Genomic DNA, 22,185 nt, shown 5'->3' on the forward strand with positions numbered 1-22,185 from the left:
TGTCCTCAGCCATCCAGCAGTTTAAGGATTTTGTTTTGAGGGAATAAAAGGATGAGAGGGAAATGGGCTATTTCCTATGGATTACCTTGTTTGTTTGCTTGGGCTTGCTTGTTTCTCTGCAAGGGGAAATCAGCAGGAAAAGGAATTTATAGTGAAAGCCATGAAAAGGGAAGACTTCCAGATTTCCCACCAGATATTTTGCACAGCCCTACATAAAGTATTTAGTAAGCTGCTACAGAAATCAGCTCTCAAGGATTGTTCTTGCCTTTCCTGACAGCAATAGAATGGCCTGTTATGGGGTCTCCACTCCCCAGGTCTGTGTTGGCTGTATTTTAGCTGAAAAAAACATCTGAAACATTGAGAACTGATATATTTGTTCTTTGGGGGAGCCATGTAACATTGTTCTCACTCCCATGGACATAGTGGCATGGAAAGCCATAAGGAGCAGCCACATCCTGATCTCCAGAGCTTTTCCCATGGGGTTGAAAAACAGAGCAGTGGCTGCTGCACATTGTCCCAATTGCTCTAGAGAATCCAAGGCCAGAGCACACTGCACACAGATCCAGTGCATCATCCTTCAAAGTTAAAAATCTGGTGACATGACTTGAAAAACCTTCCTTTTTCTAGGTAGGCTGTAGCCCAGAGGCCTGAATCCAGAGGTCATGAGATTTCTCACTTGACTCAGGAAGCGGCAGCAGAAGGCAGCAGATTTCTGTGTACTGGCACAATCCTCAGACTCGACTGTAGGTCTGCACCAGCTCAAAATCTGAGAACACGTGCTCTTCCTAGAGGGTTTGTTTATTTTTTTTGGCCACATGCTGGTAGAAGTACCCAGCCCAACACTGGCAGCTGCAGGAACAGTGATGCTGTAGGGGCTCTGGGAATAACCACAGAGACAACCTATGTGATCACCACTGGAAAAACCCACCATTCACCACCAATTATCACACTCTAGGTCTCAAGAGAGGCTGCAATTATTCCCTGCTCCAAGTCTAGAGCAAATCAGCATTTTTCCAGTAATTGCAGTGTAGTAACTATTGTAGATGTTGACTTTTAAATAGCAAACACTGCTCAAGCATTAGATTTACAGCCATGTTAGTTAGCTTTAGTGACTTGGGAATCAATTACCTTGCTGTGGAACATGACCTAAGATTATAGGGTAGCCCGAGTAATAATTTACACTGCCATCTAGGAGAGAAACTGTAACTTCAGTGTTTCTTATAGACAGACACCCTGTTTGCACAGCAATAATTCCAGTAATAACAGCCATAAAAAGGGAAAAGGGGAAAAACAGTGAGTACAAAATGGGGGGAGACCTGTGTAGAGAGCACTGGGAGGTGTTGGGAACTTTGCCATTCTCAACTATTTTTCAGAGTGATGATGGTGGTAGCATTTAGTTAATGACTGTGTTTGCCCAGTTCAATTCACCTGGGTTGATGCTGCACAGCTCTGCCCAGGAGAAGGCTTGTCCCAGCCCAGGCACTGGGACACTGCCACTGTGTTGTGTCATCAGCAGCACAAATCCCACTGCCAGCCCTCGCTCCCTCACCAACAGCTTGCCTTCTCGATTGATGCCAGCACTGCTGATTTCCAGGATCAGTTTTATAGGCTGCATTTTGCCCATTTTCTGCTTCCCAGGACTTGTTCCCACACTTGACTCTTTTATCCCACTTGGGGCAGGAAAAACTTGTGCCTATTTCCCCAGGCCCCTCTGCACAAAGAAAACATCTTTCCTTTAACTCCTTTGAAACAAGACCACCCAGGTCAGCTTTTCAGTCTGTGTTTCTAAGCAAGTTATGGAGAAAGAACATTTAATTAATGTTTTTCCTCCTGCAACGAAGTTGCCGCTGTGACCTTTAACTATTTGCTTTGTTCATCTTTCTCTCATTTATTTCCCATTTATTTCAGTCCTCCCTTCACATGAAGCTGGCAGCTGAGCTTTTGGAAGCCTCCAAGTACAGTAGTCACTTCACAAAACAACAACCAGAGAAATTATATGAAAACTGGTTACTCTCATTATAAAATGAACTAGGACAGAGTCTTCCATATCCAAATATTCATCACCATACAGTAAAAAGTTTATCCTAATCCATCAGACAATTCTCTTGACTCTAACCAGCAGAGCACACTCTGTTTTCAAAATTACTAAGGTTCAAAAATATTAAGAGTGCTTTAAAATAATGGAATTATTAAAATGCATAGAGTTGGGCTCTATTCATCTTTATCTTCTGGATTCAACCCAGAAGAGCAGGTTTTCAGAAAAATGTCATCTATCATGAGATTTGGCAACCTTACACTCTCAGACCCTAAGGTCACTTCACCGCAGCAAGGCAGCTGTCTCTGGGATGAGGAGGAGGGGCAGAAGTATCTGACTGCAAGCCAGGGGACAAGGAAATTAGCATTGCTCTAAACGAGGAGCCTGAGCTACCGTGGGGAAAGAGCATCACTGCCCCTCTGAGATGATCCAAATCCAATGGGGATGTGTGACCCTACTCCAGCCACCTGCCCTTCAGGTGGGGACATCCAAGCCCTGGTCCCCAGAGAGCAGGACAGCCCTGCCACCATCCATGGTGCTGGAATGGAGCAATCCTGGGCAGACAAGGCACAGGAGAGCCTTTTTTTCATTGGTGTTCCCTTGTACAGCTTGAAAACGCAAAGAAAAATGTATGAATTCAGTCAACTCCCAATACGTGTTTGTCCCGATTTTGGAGGTGCAGTTTATTTGTATTTAGTTGCAGTTAAGCAGTGATTGCAAACTCCAGGGACTGTGAGGCATTTGGGTTTTATTTCCTCTCCTACTCCCATATAGCAATTCCATGAGAATGCAGAAATTCTTGTTTTGCCTGAAAATGTGTATTTCACTAACCATGACTGTGTTTAAGCCTGTTCAATTGCTTTAATAACAGCCCTTCCAACACACTTAATATGAAAATGTTTCCAGTGTACTCAAAATCTTATCAACAAAGAGTGCAGTTACCATCACTATGTTCTGCAAAGCCAAACCACAAATGTTAGTGAGTTTGTTGTATAGATTAATTGCCAAGTATCCTGTCTGACCAATGGAATATGCTGCTATAGCTAATCTGAATAAAAAATCTTTCCATATTTTGAATTAAACAAGCTCAAAGAGTCATTGCAAAAAGTATCACAATAGTTGATTTGTGTGTTATGTCTGAAATCTCTAGTCACTTCTCATGGTTTAATGAGCTACACTTCACACTCTTCTTAGGCTAGAGAGAAGCGTGTTATGATCAAACTGAGGTTATAGGTAATGACAGAGGGATAATACAAGCTGAAATATCACTGAGAAATAGGTTTTAGAGAACAGATTCAACCATAATCACAACCTTTTCCATCTGAAAAACAGGCACTTAGTTTTCCTTAGCCCAAAGACTGCAACAACACTACAGAGCTGCAGAAACTACCATTATAGTGGCCATCGGGTACTGGGGTTTTGGTAGTTGGGAAGTTCAGTGGAGCTCAGCAGTCTTCAGAAACAAAATAACTCCTGTTTCTCACTCCCAACAGACAAGGTGGTCATGGGGAAAAGCTGCTACTACAGTGTTAGTCCCACATCTCACCTCTGAGGTAGTGTCAGACACCACAGATGTTCTCAAAGTGGGGATCAGATGTATAATGATGACTTTTTATGAATCAGCACTGATCCATCCTTTTCTGCAAAAATGGAGCAGGGGATGACAGGCAGAGCGATGGGAGCATTTCTGAAGCCACAGCAACTAGGGTAAGATGTTCACCCTTCTAATGCAAAGGCTCCGTGGTTTGAGACTTCCTCAGGACATATTCATTTCAGTTCCTCATCTCTTATTTTGGGGGAAAGATATCTATGCCACTTACCCTACAGCCTCATATATGTCTGCAAGGCCTGTTACAGTCATTAGATGAAAGACATAAAGAGTCCTCAAAGAGGCATCAATACTCAAGACTCTCATGTCCCAAACAGCAGCAAGCAAGGGCTGCTCCCATCACTGGGACACTTCCAGGCTCTCCTGCCCTTCTCAGAGCTGGTCTTCAGCAGCTCTGGGTCTGTGTGGCTCATGCAAACAGACTTAGGCATCACAGGGACATCACAGGTTGCTGCAAACCATGCAGACCCTGGGATGCTCAGACACCAGACCACCACTGTGTATGGAGAGGAAATGAGCAGCCTTTGTGAAATTAACTACTCAAACCCTTCAGTATTCATGGTTGAGGGTTGAGGGTTAACAGTGTTTGTGGTGACCACCCTGGACAGGGTATCAGGAGAGCTGGGGTTTATCCTGGTGTACCTCAGTAATGAAAAGGAAATAGTTTTCAGATGAGCAATAGAAGCCCTTGCTCCCAAAGACATCAGATAGGCAGCAATCGGACTAAAACAATAAATCAAGGAACACTGAGCCTTTGCTCTAGCAGAGCACCATTATGACTGGTTCTGTGTTTATTTAGAAGAGATGAGCCCATTTAAAATATTTTCATATTAAATGTAATTTGGGTGTTTGTTACTGGCTGGGTCTAAATGCAAACATTATTGGTCAGATAAATATTTTCTGGCATATGAGACCTGTTCACTGCACTTTTATGACATGAGGGCTTACTTGCTCCAAGATTTATTTTCTGTTCCCTTCCTCTCTTTGTGGGGATTGCCTCATAAAGACTTAAAAAAATGTGAAGTAGAAATCACAGGTAAAACTGTCAGAAACGGAGCAGCCTTTGTTAATCACCAATTCATTAGCTGGGGAAAGAAGAGGGGTCTCAAGCCAGCACAAAGGGTTCGGTGTCACAAGGCCTGTGATTTATTCCTACGTCTGTCTCTCCCTCTCTCTCTGTGCCCAATTTGGTACAGGATCTAACCCAGGTAAATTGATCTCTCTATGACTCCATTTTCCCATCTGTTCAACTGAGGTAATGATCTTGCCTCACAGAGATAGTGAAAACTTTCAGTAAGGAAAGGTTACCTGAAAAACCACACCTGTGTCTGAAATCAGGCTACCCCCTACTAACACCTGCAGGAGCTTTCCCTGGTTTTGTTTGGTGGGCAAGCAATGGAGTAGAGAAAAACACTTGAAGAAATAAAATAGTATAATCAAAAAGTATCAGAAATTGGAAAGCAAGCTTACAGTATTTTTTATTTCAATTGCTAAAATTGTCATTTTACTGTGTCACCTTAGTATTTCCCAAGCCCTTTTTTAAGGTTGCAGTTATGCATTGAAACATTGTCTGAGTGGCTTTTTATTTTTGCTACATTTGTTTAGAAAAATCTTTTAATAATTATTTCAATGCCATTTTGAAATCTTATCAGGATTTTCTGCAAAATATAAAATAGAAAGCTTTTCCAACTGGTGTAAGTTTTGCAATCCTCAGTAGAAGGCAGTGTAAAACTACAAAAATATTCTTCAAATCTGAAATCATGCAAAGTACAAAGGCTATTTCAGTACAAAAAGCCAAACAAACAAGAATGAGTTTGATTTATTCCTCTGTGCAAAAGAAAGTACTTCATTATGTAGCTCAGTGCCAGAAGTACATGTAGATTTTGCCTAACAGAAGGCATATTTTTGGGCTTGGCTCTCTCAGCTGATTCATTTGATGTCCTTCACAATTACCTGTGCTGGCTTTTGGCATCAAAGAAGGCTTCTGGCTGACTTTCACCAGCACCAGTTGACTGCAGCATCTGAGGAAGGTGTGGGGGAGAGTAATTTTTCCTTTTTCCAGCCTTGTTTTCAGGTTCTTGCCATTCTCTCACCATTTGCTCAGCAGTTCCCCTGCATGGATGAGGCTGTTCACTTGCCTTTCAATGAAAGAGGTTTTCTCTTATTAAAAAAAAGATGCATTTTACTTTTACCTCCACTGGAGCCATGCTGGTGGTCTGAGAGCATCTCTCCAGGTCTCTCCCGGCCAAAAAGTGCTCTCTTCCAGCACCATGAGCATCTTCTGGAGTTCCTGTTCCTCCCCTGGGGAAAGGCCTCTCCATCTCCCACCACACCACTCACTTTATATGATTGGAAAGGGCCCCCACCATGTCTGCTCCTTCTTGCAGTGGTTTGCTTTCAACCCATTTCAGGTGAAGACAGCAATATTCTGTGGCTAGGAAGAAGTTTCTGAGGCAGAGCTTTGCTCAGTTCTGAAGAAAAGGGAAGCACGTGTCCCCTCTGCCCCTGGGAGAAGGGATTTGTGAGAACTCCATCAAGGAGTGGAATCCCTCATCCCTTCTATTCCTCCTACAAGGACAGGTCTGGCTCACACCATGTTCCATCAGGAAGATTTCCTTCTTTCTTCTCCTCAGTCCCAGACCCAGGTGGGTGCAAAGAGGAAGGAACTGCAAGAATGGCCCCTTTCCCCAGCATCACTCGGTGACGTGGGTGACCCTGGGAGGGCTGGTGGCACACCCGGCTCCTTGGTCCCTTATGCACACTTGAGCTTTGTTTGGCCTCTCGGATGCCAGGATTACCCAGAGCTAACTGGGACACAGGCGACTGACACGTGACTTCTGTCCCTTTCCACACCAGCCCCAGGCTGGAGCTGGAGGCAGCAGGCAGGATTTGCCAGCCCAGTGTCAATGCACCAACCAGCTGGACTTGGCTTGTCCCTTCCATCCGTTTCAGCCGCCTCGTGAGGACCGAGCTTTGCTTTCCTGCATAATAATCCTGCCAGCATGCATTTCCCTTGCCTAATGAAGGGAGGATTTATTGCACCAGCTCTCTGGGAATGTCAAGGTCTGCTTCCTTCCCCCTTCAGCTCTCTGAGATCCTTTAAGTAGAGTCTGTGTGAAAATTAATCAGACGCCCTGGAGGCTTATTTTGTCCAAAGCTGAAGTCCTCCTTCTCCCTTTCCCCTGCCTTTTGTGCCCCAGTTACTTAAGGGATTGTCTGGAAATTAATGAAAGCATGACATGGGAATAACACCCACAGTTCATCTCAGAAGGGAAGTGTTTCTATGAAAGCTTAACTAGAAACATCTCGTGGTTCACCCAGTAAATCTGGAGATCTTTCCAGTCGGAAGTGTGCTGTGCCATGACAGTTGGTGTTGCATGTGCCCAATCTCCCATGGTTTACAGGTCCAGACCCAGTTATGAGTCAGGTCCTGCTCTGAGTAATTGCATTTTACTTTTTTGAATGAGATCCCTGTGGTTTCCACCTGGTGTCCAAAGTCCTCAGCATGACTTGTCACAAGGTCGCAACTCATCAAAACCTGTTACAGAGGAAAACAGAGTGATGGGGACAGGCTTGGTGATGTTACACATAACTCTCCATCTCTTTTTTGCTGGTCCATGGAAGGGGGTGAGGGCAGCCTGGTGGCTTGGGTGACCAACTGGGTCACATCAGTCTCTTTTCTACCTCCTGATAATGAGGTCTATTCTGTGAGGGGAGGATACAGATTGTTTCAGATGAAAAGAGGTGACGCCATTACTTCTTCTCCAGCCAAACTACATCAGAGCTCATGAGCAGTAAGACCATTTTATGCCATGAATTTCAGAGGGACCACGTGAATTAACCCATAGGCTAACCTGACATTTAATTTTCTAGGTCTAGCTGACCCTTGTCATGGCTAGAGTAAGTCAGCTGCATTGATTTACAGTGAAATTCGTGTGCCTAACAGCTTATAACATCTCTGGAAATGGATTCCAGCTCCCAAGTTACTTCGGCCCATGTTGCTTTTTAAGTTTTGAGGCTTTTTAATCTTTTATTGCCACTCAAATATTATGAGTTAAGAGTTGTGCAATCAATGAGAGTTAGACCATTGAACACCTCCCACAGGGAGGCAGGCAATTAGACACCTTCAGCAAATCCTGAATGTTCTTTGAAAGCACTTTCCTCACCTTCCATGGGTTTTAGATGTACCATATGGGGGAAATGGCATTGACTTCTGTAAAGCACTGCACCTCTTATGGATGCAAATCATGGAGTGTGACTATTACTTCGTGACACGACATCTCGTCCAGCCTGTTAGTGCTAATTAATGCAGTTCTGAGTGTAGACAGTACTCATTAAGCTTTTCTGAAACTACTAGAAATGTTCATGTAACAGCTCACACATTCTGATGGCACCCACAGTCCTATCACCACATTTCCTGTAAAGTATTTTGGTTCTTTAATCTTTGCTAACGAGAGTGGGAATGAATTGTCAACAGTAATTCTCCAGCACAAGGCCATGGTGTTTCCTCCTAGCTTTATTATCAGGAGCAAGACAAAGGAATCAGCATGTTTTTATTTTGGGACAGAGGTATCTGTTTGCTGGAAGCTGGATTTTGTGTATGTCAGAGTTAAGTAAGTGGGTTACTGTTCTGTTTTTGGGACTTGCCATGATGGGAACCAGGTTGAAAGAGGTGTGGCCATTCCCTGCTTCTAATCACTGTAATGACAGCAGCTTTGCTGCCTCCAGACTGGATGTTTGCTACCAGGGTGTATTGTTTGGGTAGTGCCAGCTCTAGAGACCTTGTGAAATTATGGAGTTTTCTTGAAGAAAAGGACTTTTGCTGCTGCTGCTGCTGCTGCTGCTGCTGCTGCTGCTGCTGCTGCTGCTGCTGCTGCTGCTGCTAACTGGGAAATTTACAGAGGAATGTGAATGAGATGAATGACATTTTTACCAGAGAGGAAACCCAGATCTGGCCAGTTTTTTCTAGGAAGGAAGGGTGCAATAGTAAATGAGAAGAGCTGGGGCAAAATCCTTGTCCACTTCTAGGGAAAAAACACTCTTTCTGGGTGAGATATCATATCATATCATATCATATCATATCATATCATATCATATCATATCATATCATATATCATATCATATCAATCATTGGCAAGGACAATACTCCACTGTCTTTCCACATTATAAGAAACAGTTCCCATTTCTAAGTGTTTTGTTAACTTCATCAGGTACCTAGAGGATGTTATCTTCACTTAAACAAGCAACTTATTTTTATTAAAAAATTAATTTCATTAATAAGAGGATAAAGGAAATGTAGCAGGAATATCTCCCACCATTGCAGGAAATGTTAAGCACTTCCTTTTGGGTAAGTGTTGTTCATGGGGCCTTGGATGGGTAGGAGAGGTCATCTCCTTAAAAAGGGTAGAAGGAAGATGCAGCTTTAGATTTCACAGGTATAAGGGTCCAACTGCTGTTTGGGCACACCCCACTGTAACATGTGGCATGAGTAAAGATGCTCTCTTGCTGTCTCCAAAGTATTCCAAAACCCATGCCTGTTTTGTGCCAAGGGAAGAGACTGGACTGTTGTAGAGAGCTGGTAATTTCAAGCTAAGTGTGATGAAACTCCCTACACCTGCTCTGAAAGCTGAACAGTACAGTTTTGGGCAGAGGCAACTTTGTTTTCCAGGATTTGCTGCTAAGCATGAATAAAATTACTTTTCAATCAGGGGCTTCCAGTCTCTGTTGCTGCTTATTTAACCTACCAGGAGAGCTTTTTTTCCACCAGGTGAATCAAGCTGCCCTACATCCTGGGTCTGCTCTGGGTTTGGAGGCAGATCCTGCCAGGAGAAATGCGTGCCACAGAGCAGAGGTGGGGAAACTGTCTTGAGGCTTTGCTAGTTGAAGGATCATCCTACTCCAAGGGCAAAGTGCATGGCTTTGGCACACTCCTAGACAGCAACAGGCAGGCACCTGTATGGTGAGTGCACCTTTGAGGCAGCTTCACCTCCTATTCCACTGAAAATCCATGTGGGAAAGTGATTTTTCCTTGCTAGTTCTAATCAGGGTCAGGACTGAATCACTGCTGCGGTTCCTGCTCTTCTTCAGTGCTGCAGACAGAACCTGCTTGAGATACATTGTGATCTCTGTTGAAGAACCTAACAGTATTTGGGAGGCAACCTTGCAGTTTTGCCTTTTTCTGAAATTAGTAGTTTTAAAATTCCAAGAAGTTTTGCAGTTTGTGTTCTGGTGGTTTGTCCCTCAGGGTTACTTCAGCAGCTGGATGTACATGTGGATTAGATGAACCCATAAAACCACAATCTTCACCTTGCAATGGAGCCATGGTCACCCTGCATTTCCTGGAGCAGGGATGGATACTTTTTGCTGCCTCTTGCCCCTCTGTACTGACCTTGGGATCGCCTCCAGAGCAGAGCTGGGCCACCTTAGCTACTTGGTCTTAACCCTCAGCAGCCAGAGGTCACAACTGCCTCAATATTTATCCCCTTAATCAAAGCCATCCCCTTGGGTGGAGTGAGCTGGATGGGTGAGCCTGCCTGGGGCTGCATACACAGCTCTGTGTTTATACCTGTGCCCTTAAAAACAGGAGAGGGAACTGTGCTCGTGCTCTAGCATTTGGTTATCGTATCCAGGACTTTGCAGCCCACTGGCCCCTTTTTGTCCAGAGAGTACATAAAGACTTATGGTCTTGACTTTGAGTCTGACAGCAAATGAAGCCCAGCAACATCCCCAGTTAAAATGAGACATCCTGCTCCTTCACACCACCATGTCAGGAGAGTGACTTTGTCACATTTTTGTGGGGCAGAGGGAAATTTCTTGTATCCTGTGTAAGTTCCAGATCCACCCTCACCATGAGCATCCTTGTGGTGGCATGAAAGCCAGCTGAAAACAAATTAAAGAGCGTGCTCACCTCCACACCTCTCCTCCCAAAGCAAACCTCTTCACAGCCAGTATGTTCCAGAGCATGGCACAGCAGCTGCCTCTGGTGTTACCCAGTGAGAATAACCCCAGTCCCAGAGAGAAAAGACTGATGGGGGGGCAAAGCAGTGGAACAAGTCAGAGCTTTACCTGCAGGCATCATGGTGTGGGTGCTTCATGCTGTGCATGTTTAAATCAATAAATCAGCACTTTTTGGAGGCCTACACACATACTGTCTTTCTTGACTGATGTAATTATTTAATAGTGACAAGCTTGCAAGAGAGCTACTCCAATGTAATGTCTAGAGATTTTCTATTGCTGGGCAGCATCCCCACTGATTTACACCATCACAAACTGCACCCTTCACCCAGCCAGGAGCAGGGGAAAAATCACCAGAAGGGAGGCTGCCCTATTTCCTAGGGCTTCAGTCTGGCAGGAGCTGCTCTGTCTCCAGCCCCATGGGTGCTCGCGGCCCGTGCTGCCCTTCTCTTCCTCCAGCCGGGGCTCTGTTCAGAGCATCCCCGCTGCTCTCGCCCCTCTCGTTATCATCTCAAGGTGTGCACGGGTGGGCAGGGGGGATGAATACCGCCACCCCGCACCCTTTCTCCCCGCGTCCTTCCATCCCTTCATCCCTTCATCCTCCTCCCAGAGGCGATGGGGAGCCCAGATGTCGGCAGGCCCGAGCCAGGTTCATCTGTTTCACATGACCCAGCGCCAACTGCTGCTCGCTGCCCTCCTCCCTCCTTCCTCCTCCTTCCTCCCCCTCCTCCTCCTCCTCCTCCCTCCCCGGCTCTGCCTCTCAGCCTCGCAGCGCGGCAGCGGCCGCGCAGGAGCCGGGCGCCGGGGGCCGGCAGGCGGGGAAAGGGAAGAAGAAGGGGGAAAGGAGGGTTCCGTCATCCCGGCAGGGAGGATGGGACGGCCCTAGGAGCGGCCGGGAGCGGAGGGAAGGGCCGCGCATCCCGCGCACCCCGCGGCGGAGAGGCGGGCGATGGATGCGGGGCGGTAGAGCCGCGGCCTGGAGACGCCGTGCGGAGGGGATGCGCTCGCCCCGGGCTCGGAGCTGAGGGGCCGCCGGGGCCGCCAAGGCAGCGGGAGAAGGTAACGGGGTCTTTGTCTGCGGAGGGGAGGCGAGGCCGGCCGGGGCTCCCCTTCCAGCCCCGGCCCCCGGGGAAAGCCCAGCCGCAGTGTGAGGGCTGCTACACGCCCCCTCCCTCCATTTACCTCAAACGGAGAGAAATGTGGGCAGCAGCTGCTTTGCCTGTCCTTAAAAATAAAAAATAAAAAATCCCCAAACCCTTGAATTCGGTGGGCGAGTAAGGGAGCCGAGCGTGGCGGCTGGGGGAAGGAGACGGTGTGTGCGGGGGGAGAGAGAAGCCGGTGCTGTGATTCCTTCCCCCTTTCCCAAGCAATCTGTCTGCCTGTCCCCACTGACTGCCAAGATGGACTGCTCCTTCCCTTCCCAAATGGCTGCAGCAAGTTTAATGCAGAGCCGGGGGCTTCGCTAAGGGGAAAGCCCCCCGCTTCTTATTCCTTTCCCCTGTGCACCTTTCCCTGAGTCTGGAATGGAAAAGTTGCTCCAGATTCAGGGCTAGAAAAGACAAATGTACAGCTCTGCTTCCAACTGTACGGGAGTGCATCTGCACGCCTTGCCGACTCCTCCGCCTAAGGAGGGCTCTTGGCCGCATTGTCAGCCGCTGGCTGCTGGGGAGGGCAGGAGAAAAGTTGTTTCAAACCTCTCTATAAAATTTTCAGGGGAGACAATTGTTTCTAATAATAGCCCTGGCAGCGGTTTAGCAATACAGCACACACAGATGCGGAGCGATCTAGCAAATCTCTCCCAGGCGAGTCAGGTCGCAGGGAAAGCTGAACTCCCAGCTTGTTGGTTTGGAATTTTAAAACATTGTCCTGAACAAAAACGCCGGCACCGCTGTCCTTTCCACCGGCGAAGGGGGTGTGGTGCCTGTGCCGGCGCGCTGCACCTCCTGGGCTCGGCTGAACCGGGCTTTCCCCGTGCCTCCGGTATCGGGAGAGCCTGGATCCTGCTCTGCCAGGGCCAGATGGATATCGGGGTGTCTCGGAGCCGCCTTCCTCTAGATTGGCGCCCGGGGTCTGATGCGCATCCCCCACCCATGCATGGAGGGGACTGTGTTCGGGCGTGGGTGTCTGTGCCATCTTCCCTGCCTAGAATTGCCTGCCAGGCACCAGAGAATTCCCGGTGGAGCTAAACCCATCCGGCTGATCCCTTTCTCCTTGGGGTGCTGGCAGAGGGCCCGCCGGAGGGCTGCTGCCTGCACACTCACTGGGACCACGGTGCTGCCTGGCCGGGTGTGCCAGCTCGGCTCGGTGGCTCAGAGCTGCTTGGCTCGGCCTTCCTGGCACGAGTTACAGGTAGCCTGTTCTCTTCCAAATATTAATATTTGGAAGGTGTTTTTTAAGCCAGGCAGGTATGTGCCATTCTCTGCAGGAGGGTGAGCTGCTCGTGGGGTGGTTTCTGCAGCCCAGCTGTGCTGCTGAGCAAGGGGACTGTGGCAGAAGCATGAGGAGGTATGGATTTATTGCTTCTTGGTACAAGAGGGGATATTTTGAAGGGTCTTCAGCTCAGTACCACCTTGTGCTGCTGCTAAGGTCAGCTGTGTCCCTCAGTGGACCAAACAGGCTGAAGGAGTTAGCATTGCTCATCCATCATGCTCTATGATCAGCTTCCACAGAAGGGAGAAGTGCACCAGTGGAGCATAGGATGTGGATTTATGCACGTGGAAAATAAATACTTTGTTCTCAGGTATTTGTTTTAAATGCCCAGGCTAAAAATACAGGATCTCTGCTGTTATTTGAGCATAGGTGCACCAGTGAGCCACTCACAACCCTTTTGGGTAAGCTACTCTTATCTCCTTTTAGACTACTTCTGGTGGTCCTGTTGTTGCATTTCTTAACTGGTTATTGCATTAAAAATGTAGCTTAATATTTGATGATACCTGTGGTCACAGCATTGGGTTGCTCAGGGCCCTACAGCAATGCAGCACCACTTGGTACAGAGAGAGATCCTGTCAAACTATTTAGCCAGGTCAAGAGCTTCAGCTAGTGCACTGGGTGTTGTTAAGAAGGACATAAGACTGGGGAAAACTTCCCAAGTCATGGAATCTAGTCCTACACATCATGTAATTACAGTGGTACATACCCCCTTTGTTGCTACTGTTACTGTGTGAGTAATAGCAGAAGGCTTGAATAAGTTTTGAGTAAAGCTGAACAGCAAAGTCAAAGCAAAAAGTATGGATGAAGCAGAAAACAGTATTAGGGAGAATTGGAAAGGGGCTGGGGAGTCACAGAAGTCTCAAGCTGCAGTCTGTTAGGACTGTGATGGAAGGGTCATGCACTGCAAGAGGGATGACACGTGGAGAGGGTATTAAGGAGTGTGTTGATCCAGCATTAACCAAATTTGGGGTCAGAGCTTAGTGGTGTCCCCTGAAGATGCAGAAAGGGACTGTATGACCCACTTCTTGTCAGCTGGATCGCTGGGACAAGCAAAGGCTGCTGTCACGCACAGGGCCACACTCGGGCTCAGCTCTCAGGAAACTTGGGTGTCTTTTACTTAAAACACTCTGTGTTTGAGGAAATCAAGGTTCCTGGTTCTCTGACCTGCACCCAGAATCTCCATCTAGGTGGGAGCCATCCCACAGATGCCCGTCTCTTGGGAAGCTGGGGGTGGGGGGCTGTGCTATGGGGTCAGCCATAAGAGCAGGTAACAGTGGCTCCCTGGGATCCCCATGCTCCATCACAGGATGAGGTGCACAGCTGGCTCCCAAGGTCACTCAGCAATGCCAGTCTCCAGTTATCCTTGCTGGCTTGCTCCTTCCAGCATCTGGAGGAGAGAATTGCCCTGCAGCCCCAGTGCAAGCAGAGCATGGCAGCCCAGCAGGCAGCAAGGTCTGACAAGGTTAAGCTGTGATGGAATTGCTTACAAACCTCCTCCAGCTCCAAATCCCAGGTAGTCCCAGCCTCTCTCAGGTTCCCTAAGTCAGCAGCGCATTGCCCAGCACAGCCTCAGGGACCACTGCAACTGACAACATCCACTGATATTTCTTCTGCTCCCATCCCAGATTTACAAAAACTTAACCCCTAGCCCTCCTGTAAATCTCAGTATGTGTCATGTCCTAGAAAGCCACAATTTTTTGAGGCTGCACAATGAGTTGGAGCCTCTGTCTTCTTTTCTGGGGATGAACCTTGTCAAGGACCAAAAATGGCTTTGATTGCTTTTCTCTCTGATCTGACACTGAGAGAGGACCCCAGACAGATATTTGATCAGTTCTGAGCTTCTGGGAGCACTTTCATGTTGATGAATTGAAAGCACACAAGTTTTGATCCTGTGTCCTCTGCTCCAAGTCACCTTTGCACTCCCCCTACTCGTGAGTTGATGTCAGCCTGAGGGTTTACTCCTTGCCAGTGTTTGGCTCCCGTAGGGTGCCTGCCAAAAAGACTAGAAGACCCTGATGTACCTCCCCTTACCAGTGCACCTCTGCTTCATGGCTGTGTCCTCTGAGGCCCCAAGTCTGGTGCCAGATACCCTGGGTGCCTCTCTGTGGGGTGAGGTGGGATTTCAGCCCTTGCCCAGACTTAAAGAGAGGAGGCCAGAGGAGGTGGGACCATCAGATTTCCAGTGCCACCAACAATGTTCTTGCTTACAACCAACTTTGCTCCTTTCCTAACAGACAATATTTCTGCTGTTGTCCTGAGCTTCTCTGTGACATTTTTCTGTGGTGTGGAACAGTTTCTGCATCCCCAGTCTCAGGAAAATAGCTCTAGTGGGTAGCTAAATGATCTTTGCACCCTCTGCCTGCACTGGTGGGATGAGGTGTGATTTAGTGTATTAATCTTTGGGAAGTCATTGAGATAAAAAAAAGGTAGGCAAGTTGACTTTTTGTTATTTAAATTCACTATAAAAAGGTCCAATGAAAATCTCCTGAAAAGCTACAAACCAAAAAGAGGTCGATATTCCCATTTGGGCTAGAGAAATCCTTTTGTATGTACATTTCCACACATAACGCCTAACATTTTGACAATGGATGTTGGGCTTGCCAACTCACTAGTCTCAGGCTCTAGTGTTTAGATTATTTATTTCTTTTTCTTCTTAGAAGTCTCCAGACCTCCCAATCAAAATAAACCCACCCTTGTTTGGGTTTCCTGGCCGTGTGGGATTGAACGTGGCTGCAGCTGTACCACACATGCTGTAAGCACTGCTGGCATCCCGTCCTTCCCAGCTGAAATATTTCACACAGGGAAGTGCTTTGCAGATAGTGGAGCAGCCACAGGATGACCCTGCGTTTATGCAGGACAAGCAAGGGATGGAAAGCTGCTGCATCAAGTGAGCAGCCTGGAAAGGCAGCACAAAATCTGAAACTGAAACGTGGCACCTGTCCTAGAGAGGGGAGTGTGGATTGAGCTTTTTCCACATTTAAACATGGTTTTGTCCTTGCTGTGCATGGGGAATGTCTCTCCTGGCTGCCCCCACCCAGGGTTTAGTGAAGACACCCATCATCCCAACACGTGGCTGCCACGTGTATGCTCACACACTCATTTCCTGGTGAAACAGGGCATGCAAGGGGACAGGGATGATTTAGGGGATGTGTAATCAAACACAGTGCTTCCTTTGTTCACAAACACATCCTCCCCCAGTGTGGAAGCATGCTGGAAAATAAATTTGGAGGGTGACTTACACCATCTTATGCAATTCTGAACTGCAAAATCCAAAAGAGAAGAAAATTCTATCTGAAGTGGTCTGGGCTCCTGGGATGCTTTGCATTCCTGCTGAGGTGGTTATGCAGTCAATAAAGGTTTCACCTGGACTTGTGCTGCAGGAGGTGGTGGGAATTGGGAAAAGAGACTTGTTCCTCACCAAGTCCAGGGAGAACTGCCAGGAAGCACTGAGTCTGCATTGCCTTCGTGTTGCACCAGGGAATGTGCCCTCTGAAATGTTCTGGGAGTGTCAATGGCAGTGCTGGGTGAAATATGCAAATCCAGTTGTGGTCCCCTCTCACAGGCACAGCTAATTCTGCACATGGCAGAAGGTTGCTCCAAAATGAGTATTGAATCTATTGAATCCTTGGAGCTCAGGGCTCAGGGGTATCAGATCCAGCTGCTGAGTTTGCAGACATTGCATCAGGCTGTTCCCTCTTCTCTTCCCATTTTGCATTTGTTCTTCATAATACTAAAGAGTTTCTGAGTTTAGTTCCAGAAAGGAATATCCTTCCCTGGCTCTTAAAAAGCAGAAGTGTATGGTAGAAAACAGCTTTGTATTGAGGTGTTTATTCCAGGTCTCTCCTATGCAGAGGTTACAGACTGTCCATATTTAGTATGTCATGAGATGCCCTGCTGCAGAGATGACCTAGTCTTGCTGCACCAATAGCCAAAGAATTCTCAATACAGGTGATGCAATATCCTGGCATTAGTCAGGCAGTGAATGGGGGTATAAAACCACGGGCAGTGTCCTGAAAGTAGTTTTCCCTGCTTGAGGCCTGATTGGGGCTAGTCTGAGTTCTAGTCCTCACCAGACACTCAAGTGCTCGGCATCAGGAGCTGTCAGGACTGGAGAAGGCAGGTTGGACCCCTTCGTACCCCTCATCCAGGGTGTGCAGGCAGAGCCCATGGGAGATGTCCCAGCCCTGCAGCCCCAGCTCTGCCCTGCTCAGCCATGGAAGCACTCAGGAGCAAAGTGGGAGCAGAAAGGGTCAAACCAGACTTCTGCAAGCAGGACTGGTTTCTGAAAACACCTGCATCTCTGAGGATGAGTCAACTGCTTGTCATCTGAATATGCTCTGCATTTCACCCTGTCCTGCCTGTGAAACCCATCTGGGGGATGATGCCCACCCTGCAGTGACCCTGTCAGCTGCTGCTGCTCAGGCCGAGCTGCTGGTGCCTGCCCAGCCTGACCACAGCCACAGCCCTGCCTCTCGACATCAAATGTGTGTCAAACCTGCTGGTTAGCAGTGGCTGGAAACAACCTGGTGACATATTTTCCCACTGAAAGCATATCAGTTCTTGGAGTGTTATTCACAACAAGAAGGAAAAAACAAAACAAAACAACAGTTCTATACACAGATTAACATTTTGCCTTTTTTTTTTTCTTTCACATCTGGAATGACTTTTTTAAGTGTGTTTTCTATTATGTGTTATATATTAACAGTGCTCAGTGCTCTCTATTGACCCACTCTGTTACAGCTCCTGAGTGATGCACTGCCCAGTGCCTTGGCTCCATTGATCAGGCCAGCACCACTCACACCTCCCAAGGCTTAGTGATACAGTAGATACAAAACACTCAATGAGCACTAAAAGGACGCTTCAAGCCATAAATCTTAATTGTCCTTTAAAAATATTTCACACATACTATCACTTCCACTGCCTTGGGTCACTTTGGTCATCTTCCTATGAACCCATATTGATTTTTTTTCCTCTAGCAAATCACATCAGTTTCAATACCAAATAAATTGTCCTGTTTTCTTCTATAACTAAACGAAACCTCCTGCGAATGTGTTCCCAGAAGACTTGGATGCTCTCATGTAATTACACCCTGTCTGCATGCACAAACAAGTGATATTTGGAACATTTTGCTGAAAGTATGCCACGTTTCAAGTGTGAAACTATACAAAAAATTAAAATTTTATGTGTGTTTACAAGGAATTTTAAAACTCAGGTGTAGGAGAGATTAACAGACATGATAACGTATTTGGGAAAAAAAAAAAACAATACTAATAATACTAATACTAATACTAATACTAACCTATTGCCATGTACTTTACTGCCACATGGTCATTATCCTGTGATGACCAACAGTGCTTGCTGCAGAATATAGAAGGGAATGAACAGAAGGTGACCAGGAATCCCTGCAAAGAAGTTGATGTGACTTATAAAAGGCTTCAAAGTCTCTCATTGGTAAAGGATTTCCCTCAAAGAAAATTTAGATCATTTTCCCTTAGACTGTGCTGTGTCTTTTGTGCATAGCAAACAGGGTGAATACAGAGCTCTTCCAGGGGAAGCAAGACCCTTCCAAGGAATATCTTGGTTTTCTTGAAGCACATCTATGTTCCAAAGTTGATGAAGTACCTGTCCCAGAACCACTCTGCTTGTCCTTGTGCAAAGACACTAGAGACCCTTTATCCTTTTTCCCTCTGGGCCTCCCATTTTAGCTCTGCTGTTGATATTTATTTTTTGAGCTGCATTAAGTATTGGCAACCCAAATGATGGATCATGGCTCTCATATACAATGTGCAAACACGGGATGAAACTGCAGAACTTGCCTTAGAGGGATTATTATCCAGAAAATAAGTTCACCCTGGGGAAAATAAAAAATAAAAGCTCACCAAATAAAGATGTTCACAGAGTTTAACTGAGCTGAGTTGGATCAGGAGAAGGTTATGTACAGGGCAAGTTATTTTGGGTGTTTACTGGGAAGTTGGCAGCAAGGAAGATTGTCTACCTGTTGTCTTATTTACAGAGGTATGAGGGGGACTGTTTTCTGCAATGTTTTTTCTTGTGATAGTGGCAGTTTTTCAGTCTTTGGGAATTACTTTGGCATGCAGAGGAATAGCATCGTCTGGATGAATAGTCCCAAGGTCTGTAAGGTGGGATGAGACTGTGGGCTGCCCTTGACATTCTCTTTCCACTTCCTATAGGATGCAACCCTTTGGCTGTAGTGGTTTCATATGGATCAAGTGGTTTCACCAGACCTAAAGATGCCCTAAATGTGAACAGCTCTGTAAGAAGTGATGGAATTCTGAGCAGGACTGTAACTCTTCCTCTCACACCAGGGCTTGGTGTTGGCTCCAGGCAGGAGCTATCTACCAGGTCTATGAGACTGTGCTGGGAAGTGTGTTGGGAGAGGATGGAAGCCCCATCCCCTGACTCATTCAAAACTCATCTGCCTGACAGTGCTGCCAGCAGGGAAGAGCCCCAAGCTGGTGGGAGGAGGAGCAGCTGGGCTCCCTCTTTTGCACTATTATTTATTTATTATTTATTCCCTTAGCCTGGGTGCAGCCAGCTTGCTGCACGTGCAGAAAGGCTGTAGGAGCAACGTGGGCTTCCCAAGTAAAAGTGAAGGAGGCAGCTACAAGATCCCAATTTGAGGGAAAGTTTTAAAAGCTCTGGCATGTTCTTGACCTAAAAATGCTGGCCCGAAGCAGGTGACCATGTTAAACCACATGCACAAGTAACCAGCTGAGTCAAGGTTTATCAAAACACACTTCTGCTGTGTGCAGAAGGGGTTTCAAATATGTAAGGTTTAAGACATCTGTGACCAGTGAAAACTCTAGACTAAAAATAATAAATAATACTGAAGACTGTGTAACCTCCCTGTGGTCAGCCTCAATTCCAGGGCTCATAGGATGCTCTGACCAACCATATCAAAACTCCTACACTCTCCACTCCTGCCTTGTAAATAGTGGGGATAATTCTTGGAAGCTGGTATATTTTTAAACTGGCAAATGGTTTATTTCCTTGCCAAGAAAGGGAAGGGAAAGAGTTACAGGGACAAAGGAGTCAAACATAGTAAAAAGTCTGCATTGGGAATGCCCTCTCCTCCTGCCTCAACATCAGAAGGCAGGGAGGGTGCAAGAATTTCTACTTCCCTTTGTATTTGAAAAGATTGAGATCTGTATTATTTTCAAGAAAGAAAACAATACGTGACCTAAAACAGCACAGTCTTCATTCTAGTGAGGAAGCTGATCTGTCCAGGAAAGGACTTTCTTATCTCAGGATATAACTGAAATCAGGCCATCGAGGCTGGCCATGCTCAGAGCAGTAATTTAGGCATCTGCCGGGTAATGCCCTGCTGGTTTAAAACGTGGTTTTGAAATTAGATTTCATTCTGACTACACAGCTCAAGTACCAAGTGTTTTGAGGTTAAGACGTGGCATTCCCGGCTTTAAAGTTCGCCTGAGAGTTATTGCTTGATGTTGTAAATGGACTTAAGGACCATAGGAGACGGTTTTTCATTTCAGCCCTGATACAGTAAGCCACTTAAACACTTGCTTATGTCACACTGAAATAAAGGGGATTTATGAACACAGCTATGGGCTTTGCTGAATCAGAGCATTTTTGCTGAGTGCTGTTTAGGGGAAGCATGAAAAATAACCTGTGCAGATGTCCCTGGGTGATGCTGAGCCCAAGCAAGGCTGGAAAGCACTGTGTGGAGGAAGCAAGGAGCCCCTGGGCAGGCCAGGAATTCTTTTGTCAGCTCCTAAGACAAAACAGGGAAGTCACCAGGTCACTCAGCCTGTAGCTAGCCTTAATTTTTGTCCCATCGCTCCCTGTCGGCATCCACACAATGGCTGGGTCGCGCCATCCGTTCGAGTGGTACTTCCGACAGGGTGACACCGTGCTGACACCATCCTGCCTCCCTTCTCGAGGAGGACTCTTGCTTTCTAATTACTGAAGCTGTTCTCCTCTCTCCTGATAAATGAGTGTTTGCAGAAATGGTCGTATCACTTGATGCAACCCCTCTTAAGCACATCCCTGTGCAGATCCCCCATGCGATGGGTAATAGCAAGCACTGCTCCCTTCATGCTGGACAAGAGAGGATTTTAAGAGCTGTATCTGTAAACATGCTTTTGACAGTTTTGCCTCTGTTCACTAATCCATTGGAAAGGACATTAATTTTTCAAGGAGCAGGATAAAGAAGCTCGCAGGGAAAGCCAAAGGCCTCGCACGTGATACGTTCCTCTGGTCCTGTCAAACCTGTGGGAGGTGCTGCATCATTGTCAGCTTCTGTTTTCTGGCCAGTCAATCCAACTATGGACTGTGCATGTATTTCACACAGCCTCAAAGCACTTCCATTACCGGGGAGCCCACACTGTTTTAGAAGGTGAAGTCTCATTATGCATCAGCCATTGGCTACTTCTCTTCATATCACCATCGGCCATATATACAGCATATATCTGTGGCCTTTCTTCTCAGCTTCAAAGCTCCATTTGCCACAAAGTTCCCTTGAAATGGAATACTTAAAAGGTTGTCCCTGTTTATTTGAATATGCAGCATCTTGGTTTTCTTACCAAAGTACTGCTAGAAGGTGACAAATGCCTGAGAATACAGCTGGGATACCCTTCCCAGGGGGAAAAAAAAACTGGCTTCCAGCTAACCTCTCCTGCTCCAGAGTACCAAACAGCCTTTCCCATAAGAAATAATAGCATGAACAAATTTGAATGAAAAATTGTTGTCTAATAGATTCCTACTTCTTCACACCTGATTCCTGGAAGTGTTAAAGGCCAGGTTGGATGGGGCTCTGAGCAACCTGATCTAGTGTGTGGCATCCCTCCCTGTGGCACAAGGGCTGGAACTAGATGGTCTTTAAGGTTCCTTCCGATCCAAACCATTCCGTGATTCTGTACCACTTATTTCAGAAAGCTCAGCTCATGTTCTGAACTGCAATGCTGACCTTGGCAGACAGGACGGGCTACATAGACCTCTGCTCACAAGCCAGGAGTAATGGGCCAATTAAAATCATTTTTCTGCCTCTTCAAAAAAAACAATAATACAAACTATTCACCATTTATCTAGGAAGGACTTGTGGAACTAAATAGTGGAAATGAGGACTGTACTGAGAAACAAGAGTTTCTCCTGGCTGTCTCACATCCTCAGAGCTTCA

General features: G+C 46.6%; 1 protein-coding gene and 1 pseudogene across 4 annotated transcripts in view; one reads left to right on the plus strand and one right to left on the minus strand.

Moving 5' to 3' along the window:
- The window catches only part of FRMD4A (FERM domain containing 4A), a 356,654-nt gene that overhangs the window by 201,618 nt on the left and 132,851 nt on the right, over positions 1-22,185 (plus strand). The window contains exon 1 of one of the 4 annotated variants that reach the window (XM_014255214.2): positions 11,471-11,657. The exons of the other annotated variants lie outside the window; for them this stretch is intronic. The gene's annotated coding sequence lies outside the window, so the exon portion shown is untranslated. Of the gene's footprint in view, positions 1-11,470; positions 11,658-22,185 lie in introns of those variants that run through there. 4 annotated transcript variants of the gene reach the window in all.
- Positions 11,194-12,244, minus strand: LOC148184370 (uncharacterized; annotated as a pseudogene).

This window comes from Pseudopodoces humilis, chromosome 5, assembly GCF_049639895.1.
Source record: "Pseudopodoces humilis isolate 2021_Gansu_Grassland_sample_001 chromosome 5, ASM4963989v1, whole genome shotgun sequence".
NCBI lineage: Eukaryota > Metazoa > Chordata > Aves > Passeriformes > Paridae > Pseudopodoces > Pseudopodoces humilis.